A 14,139-nucleotide genomic window follows, 5' to 3' on the forward strand; every position below is an offset into this window, starting at 1 on the left:
GTCTCAGGTGGTAAAGGAAAGGAGATAAGCCAGTTTTTGTCCTCAGAGTGATGGCATGGTATGGAAGTGCCTCTTGCATCCTGACTCTGAGCTCTATGACCTAGAGGAGGTCACACGGGGAAGGAATGGAACTCTGGCAAGGACCTGAGTATGGACACTCCCTGTGTGGTCAGGATTTGTCTGTCCCCAATCCTGAGAGTACCTAGGCTTCTGAGGAACCAACTCTCCAAACTTCCAGATGCAGGCAACAAGTCAGACTCTCAAACCCCTTGCCTCAGCACAGCTCAGTCATGGCACCAGAGGTAAGCCAGTGACATGAAGACAAAGTAGTATTGGGACCTATCTTGTGCATACACTCAGCACACATTCAGTCTCACATTCATGCATATACAAACACTGTCACATACCCTCACTAACTCAAACACACACAGAGATGCACAGTCTTGCACAATCACATCTCATCTTGCACACTCACACATCAACAGTCTCACATACCCATATTTGCCCATGCAGACACAACTCCACAACCTCCTCACACTCTCATTCACACGTAGTCTCACGCATGCATACACACTCATCTCAAATGTGCTTCCAATTGATCCCTCCAGCTCACAGAAGCCAGGTCTTTTGATTACAGACAAAGCCCTGACTGATCAAACTGGGGGACAAGGCAAGCACTTCAGATTTCTTCTTGTATATGTACAAGAGAGTCAGTCCCTTGCATCACCCACATGTGCAAGACGTTAGGGTCAGGGGGCAGCTGGGCTGGGGCACCTACTCCCAGCTGTATACTAAAGCTCAGCAACCATGTGACACCTTTGGATACCTCCACTCCCCCTCCTCAGAGAGGGAGCTTGGTTATGGAAGAACACGAGTTCAGTCCTGCCTCTCCCACTTACCATGGCTGAGATCTGCATCAGGTCATCCTCTCTAAGGTTTCTCCACATATTCACAGGTTCTAGAAATTGGGGCATGGATGTCTGAAATGGGGTGGGGGAGCTTATTCAACCTACCATACATATCTTTTTGGAATTAAATAATATAACATTTGAAAACACAAAACTGGACAATGGTGGATGCAGAAGAGATATTCATTCACTGCTTATATAGCTTTTCCTGTTGTGGCTGCAGATGTTTCCCTGCTCCTTGACAAGCAATGCAGACTAGGGAGATGCATGGGTCCCAAAAGGCAATCAATCCACCAAGAACTGAGCTCTTACTTCATCTTTACCAGCACAGGAATTTTTAGCAAGCAATTTAACTTGAGCTTCAATTTCCTCACCTATAAAATGGGGATAATAATAAAGCCCACCTTGTGGGATTATGGTCAGAGACCTATTAACACACACAGAATTTTCAGAACTGTGCTAATCTGTCCACTATTGTTGAGCACCAAAAGCATCATTATTTTCTTTGAAGTCAAAAGCCTCATGTCTCACTGTGGCCCTTCCTTATGCACTAGCACTTTATGTCTGGCTTCCTACGTCTCCACAACCCCCCTCCCCCGACACACACACACATATCTTAACTTGATCTGGCTTCAAACCAGACAATTCAGTTCACAGGCTGCATGTCCAGGAACAGTCAAGGGCATGGGTAACAGAGAGCTATCAAGAGTGCTAAACACTTCCAGCAATTCTACATGATACTGGAATTTTTTTCTAAGGAATTGCTCTAAGAAACCTTGAAATATCAAGTTGTGAGCTTGTCAGAAGAAATGTAGGCAGCATGGCCAAGTATGTTTGGAAATCCCACACTCCATCCCAACTCATTCATTACAAAAGTGTCTTTGCAATTCAGCATTTTTATCTGTTAAGTAAAAGGGCTTATATTACATAATCCACCAGCACTCTTACAGTTCTGAGGTCTCTGATTTCAAAGAAGATAAAGCACCTCTGTAACAAGGTAATGGAGTCTGTTAGACAAAGTCTGCCAGATGCTACTAGAAGCAATATGTTCTGTGAATCACAACACTAACTTCTCAGCAATAAGAAAAGACTCGCAGACAAAGGGAAATGAATAAAGGGGCAAAGCCAATGGCCACAGCTATAATTTAAATCCAAAATACAATAACCAAAATTAGGAAGGCTTGATTTGGAGGTTTCCATTGAAAAGTGGCACTGTGTTATGTACACTGCATTGTGAAAAATAGTATCTCGCCTGTCTCCAAATGCACTTCCCATTTCTAGAAATTAGAGACTCCCTGGAAGAGTAAAGGTGTTCTCTATTCATCTGTTTTGATTTCATTTCACAGTTAATTTTATTTTTTTTTCTTCTTTTTCTTCTTTTTCTTTTCAAAGATTTTATTTATTTATTTGACAGAGAGAAATCACAAGTAGATGGAGAGGCAGGCAGAGAGAGAGAGGGAGGGAAGCAGGCTCCCTGCCAAGCAGAGAGCCCGATGCGGGACTCGATCCCAGGACCCTGAGATCATGACCTGAGCCGAAGGCAGCGGCTTAACCCACTGAGCCACCCAGGCGCCCCTCACAGTTAATTTTTAAACCAGATTAAATATGAAAGGACCCAGGGAAATGACACATGATCTCACACAAAGGCTGTATCATTTTGCTTCAATTAGATAAAGTGAGTGAAAAGGAAAGAAAAACTTGCTTGTTTCTAGAATAAAGGAACCTGTGGTGCCAATCCTTCCTAAAACATAATTCCAGATGTTGGATGGACGGCACATGGAGGAAAAGTATTATTTTCTTTAAATTGTGAAATACTTGTCATTGAGTTTGTGCCACACAAACTTATTGTCACACAATTCAATATTATTTTATACAGTATAAGAGCATAAAAGCCTTGGCTATGATAATGGAATTTTTTAGAATGCTGCTTTGGGAAATCTCCTAAAACCCTATTAGAAATGCAAAGTTCAAGAATTAGGAAGATTGGTCTAATTTCATTCCTTGGAACTTTCAACAAGAGCTACTTTACAAGGATAAGAAATACAACTCCAAATCTTCAGGTAAGAAAGTGTCAATCAGAATTGTCTGTAGGGTAAGAAGTTTGAATAACCTAAGGAATTTCCTGAAATGATTTCATCCCATCAAGCTATTAAAAAGCTAAAGGGAACCCTAGCTGATGTTTCATTTCCACAGGGTCACTCAGGGGTCAAAAGTGGATGGTTCCCTGCTTCCAAGAGCCAGGTTAGACAAGACCCGGAGTAGGACTTTGGTACCTAGTCAAATACCTAAAGACATTCTGGAAACGTTTTTGTTTAATAAATGTTCAGAGCACTTACTCTGTGCATGGTGCTGTATGAGGCACCAGGAATCAACATAGAACAAAACTGTAGACAACACATAACTCCAATAATGGGTGAATTAGATAGCACAATAGAAAGTGGTAAGTATGACACAGCTACAGCAGAGCAGGCCCAGAGGGATCAAGGAGAGTACAGCATGTAAGGAGAGTAGGTGGCAGCAGCAGAGAGGTAGGGCAGATGGGCAGATCGGCAGAGCAGATGGGCAGATCTGCAGGCCACCTCAAGATGCACTCTTCCTGAGTGAGGATGGAGATGGCAACAGAATGGCCTGCACCTCCTGTCTGCCGAGTCTAGAGACCTCAAGTTCTAGGAAAAGAGCTCAACCCCAAGACTTAGGACAACTTCTGAGTCCTCACCTAAAGCAAATTCTACCCCTAGGGTAGACCAGACTCCTACAGTAGATTCTAGGAATGCTACAATGTTAATTCTGCTTCTAGAAAGCCCACAGGGCTAGGTATGCATCCACCTCTCTGTTCATAATGTGCATATACCCCAATGGGATTCTGGAAGCACAAGAGTTTCAGAAACACAAGGTCAAACATACTATTTTCCTAATACCTCTGCAAAATCCTCCACATTCCTTTTTTAGATTTTTTTTTTTTTAGATTTTTTAGATGTTTGTTTGTTTGTTTATATTTAAATTCAATTAGCCAAAGTGTAGTACATCTTTTTTCTTTAAGATTTTATTTGTTTGGGGCACCTGGGTGGCTCAGTGGGTTAAAGCCTCTGCCTTTGGCTCAGGTCATGATCCCAGGGTCCAGGGATCGAGTCCCACATTGGGCTCTGTGCTCAGCAGGGAGCCTGCTTCTCTCTCTTTCTCTCTGCCTGCCTCTCTGCCTACTTGTGATCTCTGTCTGTCAAATAAATAGATAAAATCTTTAAATTAAAAAAGAGATTTTATTTATTTAAAAGAGAGACAACAAGCAGGGAGGAGGGGCAGAGGGAGAGGAGAAGGAGGCTCCCCGCTGAGCAGGGAATCCAATGGAGGGATCTATCCCAGGACTCTGAGATCATGACCTGAGCCCAAGGCAGCTGCCTAACCAACTGATCTACCCAGGTGCCCCCCACTAGTTTTTGATATAATATTTAAGGATTCATCAGTTCAATATACCAGCCAGTGCTCATCACATCACATGATCCTCCAATTCTCTGTCAAATTACAGACAGAACAAATGTGTAATTTTGGAGTTTCACAAATTTTTGCCTGGCCTAGGTATATATACAGTTTTTACTTACAGGTTACATTAGTGTTATAAAACAAAGGGAAAATCCTATTACTTCAAGCCCATGGAATATTCACCAAAATAGACCATAAACCTGGGCCATAAATAATTTTTTTCCAACAAATAGTAAAGAACTGAAGTCATACAGACTAAGTTCAATCATAACTGAATCAAACTATAATTCAATAACAGAAAAACAGGAAAATCTCCAAGCATTTGGAAATTAAAGAACACACTTCTAATCATCTATGGGTCAAAGAGGGAGTTTCAAAAGAAGATACTTTAGAAATAAAATCAAAATAGAACTAAATGAGGGGCGCCTGGGTGGCTCAGTGGGTTAAAGCCTCTGCCTTTGGCTCAGGTCGTGATCCCAGGGTCCTGGGATCGAGCCCCGCATCAGGCTCTCTGCTCAGTGGGGAGCCTGCTTCCTCCTCTTTCTCTGTCTGCCTCTCTGCCTACTTGTGATCTCTGTTAAATAAATAAATAAAATCTTTTAAAAAAATAAAACTAAACCAAATTGAAAATACAACCTATCAGAATTTGTAGGATGCAGCTAAAGTGCTGAGAGGAAAGATTATACAAATAAATAGTCACATTAGAAAAGAAAGATCTGTTCCAGGTATTCAAGGCCGGTCGAGAATTCTAAAGTAAGTCAGTGTAATCTACCATATCAAACAGCTAAAGAAGGAAATCAATTAACACAAAAAAGTCACAGCAAAAAATCAATACCCAATTATGGCAAAAACTCTCAGTATACCAGGAAAAGAAAGCAATTTACTCAATCTCATAAACAGCATCTGCAAAACCCACATCTAACATCATACTTAATAGTGAATGAAAGACTGAATGCTTTTCCTTTAACGTCAGAAACAGACAAAGATATCCATTCTTATTACTCTTGTTTCTGCTACCACAATAAAGCCAGAAAATTAAAGGTATATAAGTTTGAAAAGGAAAAAAAAAAACCTGTTCTTATTGCAAATGAGATGATTATATACATAGAAAATCCCACACAATCTACAAAAAACCTCCAAGAACTAATAAGTAAAAATATTATTAGTATTGTTATTAACAATAAAATAACAGGATAAAAGATCAACATACAAAAATCAATTGCATTTATATATACTAACAATGAAAAAAGGAAATTAAAATAAGACAAAAGCCATAGAATAGTCAATACAATATCAAAAAATAAAAATGGGAAGAATCATTCATCTCAGTGTCAGGACTTACGATATATCTGTAGTAACCAAGATATCATGGTACTGGTGGAAGAATACACACATTCTGTTTCAGTGAAACAGAATGGAGAATTTAAAAATATATTCACACAAATATGTCTAATTTTTTTATTATGTTATTTTAACAAAGGAGCAAAGCAATTCAAAAAACATTGCTGGAGGTCCATAAATTTAAAAGATCGTCCACAGATTAAAAAACTAATCTCCCCTAAACTTCTCACCTTAAACAATGGCTAACTTAAGTGGATCAAACACTCAAATGTAAAAAGTAGAACAGAGGGGGAGATGAACCATGAGAATCTATGGATTCTGGGAATCAAACTGAGGGTTTTAGAAGGGAGAGGGGTAAGGCAATGGATGAACCTGGTGATAAGTATTAAGGAGGGTTGTATTGCATGGAGCTCTGGGTGTTATATGCAAACGATGAATCATGGAACACTACATCAAAAACTAATGATGTACTATATGGTGACTAACATAACATAATAAAAAATTATTTAAAAAAAGTAGAACAATATAAATTTTAGGAAAAATCGTAGGAAAAGACCTTTGGAATCTAGTTCTAGGCAAAGAGTTCTTAAACTTAACATCGAAAGCACAATCTATGACAGAAAACATTTATAAACTGAACCAGAGAAAGTATTTGAAAACCACATAACCAACAAAGCCCTCATATCTGGAATACATAAAGAACATTTAAAATTCAACATTAAAACATCATTAAAAATGCTTTTTAAAACATACTTTCAAGTGTTCATAGCAGCTTTATTTATGATAGCCCAACACTGAAAAAAAATTATTTTAGTCTTTCTTTTTTTTAACCTTTCAAATGATGAATGCTTAAACACAGTATTCCATTCATATCACAGGATATTGCTGAATAATAAAAAGGAAAAAAACTAGTGATTTAAGCGACACTTTCAAGGAGCCTCAAGGAAGTCATGCTGAGTGAAAAAAGCCTATCTCAAAAGGACATATACTACATTATTCCATTACAAAGCACTGGTGAAATAACCTAATTATACAGAAGGAGAACAAATTATAGTTGCCAGGCCCTAGGAATGATGGGGAAGAGGAAGACTGTGGCTACACAGAGCTATCACAGGGACTTTGTGGTTATGGTACAGTTTGAGTATCACTATTGGAGTGGTGGTTACACAAGGCTATACACATAAAATTGCATACAGCCACACATGCAAATACACATACACACACACACACGCATATGTATAACTCCTGAAATCTGAATAAGCTTTATGGATTGTACCAATGCCAATGTTTGGTCTTGATATTATTAAATCATAGTTGTATAACATTTTAATATATAGGGAGGCTAGGGAAGTGTGTATAGGACTTCCCTTCACATTTCTTTGCAAGCCTCTGTGAATCTGTAATTATTTCAAGAAAAAAACAAAAAAGGTTTTTAACAGAAAATATAGCCAGTACATTACAATATGGAGCAGCAGAGTAGTGATGCATTATCCTGAGGAGCACTTGCTCACCTGACTGACTTATACAGAGTCTGGGGGTGGAGTTAAGATGGTGGAGGACTACAGGACCCTAAGTTTGGCCTTCAAACTTAGCTAGATAGCTATCAAATCATTCTGAACATCTGCAAAATTAATCGGAGATATGAAAAAAGAAAGAAATGTTACAATTATGCAAGCAGAAAAGCTACCACTTTTTGGAAGGTACAAAGACTTGATTCCAGGGAGATCTATCTGAGGATACAATGGAGGAGAGGGAGCCTGCTTAAGGGGGCTACCACAAAGTATTTTGAGCAGCAGAGCACAAAATCAGAAGTCTGCAATAGTGGGGGACATCCCTGACTTAAGGTACTCCGGTGGCAAAATGGGGTGGAATCCCAGGTGGGACAGCATGGTCTCATGATCCCAGCAGTCACAAAAAGAACAGGGGTGCCTGAGTGCAGCAGAATCCCCAGGCACAAGAGGGGAGAAGCCTGCTGAAAACAGTAAGCTTGGATGTGGGCTTTCTGCTCTGTGCTGCCATAAACTATGAAATCCTGCACAGTTGTATGACTGCTTTCCCAGAAGGGGTCCAGCAAAAAGCAAAAGTGTGGCAAAACCTCTGCTTCCATCCTCCAGAGGAACACCACAGGGTCTGTGAGCAGGATTCCATAAAATTTGAAGTTTTGAAACTCAGTCACCTGCTGAAATAAAAACACTGGGTCACAGGTTGGGTGCACACAGAGTTTGGATGTAAACCAGGGAGACAAGACTGCCTTTCAGTCAAGGGTCACTGAAGAGTAGGGAGTGTGAAATTTCACCTCCAGGTCTAGAAAGAGGGGTGCCACCATATTAATCCTGCCCATTAGTGCTGAGAGCCTTCAGGGAGCAAAACAGCACCATATAGTGAAATCCAGAGCTGCTGGATGGATTTTTGTCCATCCTCCTGGCAAGGGAGGCACAATTACAGTAGGGTGAGTGCACCTGAGAATCAGTGCAACCAGACCCTGTCCCAGAAGACCCACAAGAACAGGTGGCTTAATCAACTTTACAGATCATAGAGGGCTACAAATTTTCAATCTGTTCTTCGGTAAAACAGTATATAGCATATTTTTTTTATTCTTTAGTTATTCAGTATTAAATATTCAGTTATTTTTTTATTTTTAACTCATTTTTATTCTTTTTTATTTATATATTTTTTAAAATTTTTTCTTCTCATATTTTATTTTATTTCATTTTATTTGGGCATGCGTGTGCATGTGTGTGTGCTTATAGATGATAGATAGATAGATAGATAGATAGATGATAGATATAAAAGAAAGAAAAACATACATATATAAGTTTTTCTTTCTTTATTATTTTGGGATCTAGTTTATTTTAACAAGCACACCAAAACACACCCAGGATGTAGGTTTCTGTTTTGTTCTGTTTTTGTTTATTTACTTTTATCTTCTTTTATTTTGTTTCTGTTTTTTTTTCTGATTTTTGTTTGCTTTGTGGTGGTGGTGGTGGTGGTGGTGATGATGATTTTCTCTTTCTCTCTTGGACAAATTGAAAATACAGAGAAAGTCACCCCAAAAGAAAGAACAAGTAGTATACTCACTGCCAGGAAATCAATCAATATGGATATAAGTAAGATGTCTAAACTAGAATTTAAAATGATTATAAAGATACTAGAAGGACTTGAATAAAACATAGAAGACACTAGGGAATCTCTTACTGTAGAAATAAAAGAACTGAAATCTAGTAAGGCCAAAATTAAAAATTATATTACCAAGACACAGTACCAAATAGAAGTTCTAAAAAGTGAGGATGAATGAAACAGAAGAAAGAGTGAATGATACAGAATATAAAACGATGGAAAGTAAGGAAGCCTATAAGAAAGAAAAGAGGAAGAAAACTACTGGATCACAAAGGAAGCCTTAGAAAACTCAGTAATTCCACAATTGGAAATAATATCCAGATAATAGGGGCCCCAGAATATGAGGGGAGTGAGAGAAGGACAGAGGTTTATTTGAACAAATTATAGCTGAGAATTTCCCTAATATGGGGAAGAAAAAGGGTACTCAAGTCCAGGAGGCAGAGAGAACACCCCTCAAAATTGATAAAAATAGGTGAACACCTCGACATATTCCAGTGAAGCCTGCAAATTACAAAGATAAAGAGAAAATCCTGAAAGCATTACAGAACAAGAGGCCCTTAACCTACAAGGGTAGAATCATAAGCTGGCAGCACTCCTGTCCACACAGACATGGCAGGCCAGAAAGAACTGATATGATACATTAAACATGCACAATGGGAAAAATATGCAGCAAATAATACAAGCCAGTCTGTCATCCAGAATACAAGGAGAGATAGAGTTTCCAGGACAAACAAAAACTAAAGGAATTCAAGAACAGTAACCCAACCCTGCAATAAACATTAATGGGGATCCTCTGAGCAGAGAGAGAACCCAAAAGTAACAAAGACCAGAAAGGAAAAGAGACAATCTACAGGAATAGAACTTTACAGGTAATAAAATGGCACTAAATTCATATATTTAAATAATTACTCCAGTGAAAATGGACCAAATGCTCCAATCAAAAGAAACAGAATATCAGAATGGATTTTTAAAAGAAGCCAACAATTTACTGTTTACAAGAGACTCATTTTAAACCAAAGGCACCTCCAAATTGAAAGTGATGGGGTGGAATAATTGATCATGCAAATGGACATCAAAAGAAAACTGGATTAGCCATCCTTGTATCACACAAACGAGATTTGAAACAAAGCCTGTGATAAGAGATGAAGGACACTACATCAAACTTAGAGAGTCTATCCAACAAGAGGGTCTAGCAATTGTAAATATGATCCTCTCAACTTGGGAGTAGTCAACTATATAAACCAACTAACAACAAAATTAAAGAAACTCATTGATAAGTATACAAAAATAATAGGGGACTTTAACACCTTACTCACAGCAAGGGACACATCATGTAAGCAGAATTTCAACAAGGAAGCATATCCTTTGAATGGCACACTGGACCACATAGACTTAACACATATATTCAGAGCATTTCATCCTAAAGCAATAGACACACATTCTTCTCAAGTACATATGGAACATTCTTCAAAACAGATCACATACTGGGTCACAAATCTCCATTGGTACAAAAAGACTGAGATCATACCATGCATATTTTTAGATCACAATGCTTTAAAAATTGAAGTCAACCACAAGAAAAAATTTGGAAGGACCACAAATACGCAGAAGTTATGAGCATACTACTAAAGGATGAATGGGTCAACCAGTAAATCAAAGAAGAATTTTAAAAATACACAGAAGCAAATGAAAATGAAAACACAACAGTTCAGAAACTTTGGGAAGAAGCAAAGGCAGTCCTAAGAGGGAAGAAGCAATACAGGCCTTTCTCAAGAAACAAGAAAAGTCTCAAATACACAACCTAGCCTTACACCTAAAGGAGCTATAAGAAGAACAGCAAATAAAGCCTAAATATATCAGGAGAAGAGTAATAAGATTACTTATTACTCTTATTAATAAGACAGATTAAGATTAGAGCAGAGAGCAATGATACAGAAATCAAAACAAAACAGTAGAACAGATCAATGAAACTAGAAGCTGGTTCCTTGAAAGAATTAATAAAATCAATAAACCCCTAGCCAGACTTATCAAAAATTAAAGAGAAAGGACCCAAATAAATAAAATCATAATGAAAGAGGAGAGATCACAACTAACACCATGGAAAGAGAAATAATTATAAAAGAATATTAAAAGCAATTATATGCCGCAAAATTAGGCAATCTGGAAAAAGTGGATACATTCCTGGAACATGTGACCTACCAAAACTGAAACATGAAGAAATGGAAAATCTGAACAGACCCATAGGCATCAAAGAAACTGAAGCAATAATCAAGAATTTCCCAAAAAACAGGGGTCCAGGACCAGATGGCCTCCCAGCAGAATTATACCACATGTTTAAAGAAGATTTAATACATATTTTTCTAAAACTGTTCCAAAAAATAGAAATGGAGGAAAACTTCCAAACTTGTTCTATGAGGCCAGCATTACCTTGGTCCCAAAATCAAAGACTCCACCAAAAAGATTTACAGACCAATAATCCCTGATGAACATGAATGTAAAAACTCTCACCAAGATACTAGCTAATAGGATCCAACAGTGCATTAAAAACATCATTCACCATGACCAAGTAATCTGGGGTATATGTGCCCCACTAAATGGGATTTATTCCTGGGTTCAAGGGCTGTTCATAGCCACAAATAAATCAATTTGATACAACACATTAATAAAAGAATGTACAAGAACCATATGATTGTCTCGATAGATAAAGAAAAGGCATTTGACAAAATACAGCATCCTTTCATTTTTAAAAAAGATTTTATTTATTTATTTGATAGACAGATCACAAGTAGACAGAGAGGCAAGCAGACTCCCCATGGAGCAAAGAGTCTGATGTGGGGCTCGATCCCAGGACCCTGGGATCATGACCTGAGCCAAAGGCAGAGGCTTTAACCCACTGAGCCACTCAGACACCCCCAGCATCCTTTCTCAATAAAAACTCTCTGCAGTGTAATGAAAGAGGGACCATACCTCAAAATCATAAAAGCCATATATGAAAGACTCATAGCAAATATCATCCTCAATGGGGAAAAACTGAGAGCTTTTCCCCTAAGCTTAGGAAAATGAAATGGATGTCCACTCTTATCACTGTTGTTTACCATAGTACTAGAAATTCTACATCAGCAATCAGACAACAAAAAGAAATAAAAGATATCCGAATCACCAAAGAAGTCAAACTTTCACTCTTCACAGAGGACATGATATTTTTTTGTAGAAAACCCAAAAGACTCCATCCAAAAATTGCTAGAACTCGTACAGGATTTCAGCAAATTGGCAGGATATAAAATCAATACACGGAATTAATTTGCATTCCTATACACTGAAAATGAAGCAGAAAAAAAGGAAATCAATGAATTGACCCAATATACAATTGCACCAAAAACCATAAGATACCCCGGCATAAATATAACCAAAAAGGTAAAGGATCTGTGCCCCGAAAACAATAGAACACTTTTGAAAGAAATTGAGGAAGACACAAAGAAATGGAAAAACATTCCATGCTTGTGGGTTGGTAGAACAAACATTGTTAAAATGTCTATGCTACCCAGAGTGATCTACACGTTCAATTCAATCCCTATCAAAATACCATTGGTATTTTTCACAGACCTGGATCAAATAATCCTAAAATTTGCATGGAACCACGGAAGAACTATCCCCCCAACCAAATAACCAAAGGAATGTTGAAAAAGAAAACTAGAGCTGGTAGCTTCACAATTTCAAACTTTAAGCTGTATCACAAAGCTGTAATCATAAGGACAGTATGGTACTGGCACAAAAACACACAGATCAATGGAACAGAATAGAAACCCCAGAAATGGACCCTTAACTCTAGAGCCAACTAATCTTCAACAAGGCAGGAAAGAATATTTGATGGAAAAAAGACAACTTCTTCAACAAATGGTGTTGGGAAAATTGGACAGCCACATGCAGCAGAATGATAATGGACCATTTTCTTACACCATACACAAAAATAAACTTAAAATGGATGAAAAATGTAAATGTGAGATAGGAATCCATCAAAATCTTGGAAGAGAACACAAGGAGTAACGTCTTTGACCTCAGCCACAGCAACTTCTTTGTAGACACATCTCCAAAGATAAGGGAAACAAAAGCAAAAATGAGCTATTGGAACTTGAAGATAAAAGTTTTTGCCCAGCAAGGGAAATAGCCAAAAAAACTAAAAGGCTCCACAAATAAATGAAACCATATTTGTGGAGCATAAGAAATAACATGGAAGGCGGGGAGATGAAGAAGAGAAGGGAGTTGGGGGAAATTGGAGGGGGAGACAAACCGTGAGAGACTATGGACTCTGAAAAACAGTCTTAGGGTTTTGGAGGGGTGGGTGGAGGGAAGTTGGGTGAGCCTGGTGGTGGGTATTATGGAGGGCAAGTATTACATGGAGCACTGGGTGTGGTACATAAACAATGAATTCTGGAACACTGAAAAAAAATTTAAAAAATAAATAAAATTTTTTAAAAAACTAAAAGGCAACCTATGGAATGGGAGAAAATATTTGCAAATGACTTATAAGATAAAAGACTAGTACCCAAAATCTATAAAGAACTTATCAAAAAAAAAAGAATTTATCAAACTCAACAGAGAAAAAAACAAATCCAGTCAAGAAATGAACAGAAGACATGAACATACCTTTCTCCAAAGAAGACATACAAATGGCCAACAGAGAGATGACTGGGTGCCTCAGTTGGTTAAGTGTCTGTCTTAGGCTCAGGTCATGATCCCAGGGTCCAGGGATTGAGCCCTGGTTCAGACTCCTTGCTCAAAAGGGACTCTGCTTTTCCCTCTGCCCCTCCCCTGCTCATTCTCATTCTCTCTCTCTCTTTCTCTCTCCTGAATAACTTATATTCTCTCATTCTCTCTGTCAAATAAACAAATTTTTTAAAAAGTCCAACAGACCCATGAAAAAATGTGCCACACCACTCTGCATCAGGAAAATACAAATCAAAACCAAAATGAGATACCACCTCACACCAGTCAGTATTGCTAAAACTAATAAGTCAGGAAACAACAGATGTTGGTGAGGATGCAGAGAAAGGGGAACCCTCTTACACTGTTGGTGGCAATGAAAGCTGGTGCAGCCACTCTGGAAGACAGTATGAAGGTTCCTCAAAAAGTTGAAAGTAGAGCTACTTTATGACCAGAAATTGCACTACTGGATATTTACCACAAAGATACAGATGTAGTGATCCAAAGGGACACATGCACCCCAATGTTTATGGCAGCAATGTCCACAACAGCCAAACTATGGAAAGAGCCCAAATGTCCATCGAAAGATAAATGG

At 38.3% G+C, this 14,139-nt stretch overlaps 1 protein-coding gene across 2 annotated transcripts in view; it reads right to left on the reverse strand.

The window, feature by feature from the left end:
* Positions 1-14,139, reverse strand: part of OCA2 (OCA2 melanosomal transmembrane protein) — a 388,170-nt gene that overhangs the window by 271,937 nt on the left and 102,094 nt on the right. The gene's annotated exons all lie outside the window — the stretch shown is intronic.

Source organism: Mustela putorius, unplaced genomic scaffold, assembly GCF_011764305.1.
Source record: "Mustela putorius furo isolate JIRA1106 unplaced genomic scaffold, ASM1176430v1.1 tig00003972_pilon_pilon_pilon, whole genome shotgun sequence".
Lineage (NCBI taxonomy): Eukaryota > Metazoa > Chordata > Mammalia > Carnivora > Mustelidae > Mustela > Mustela putorius.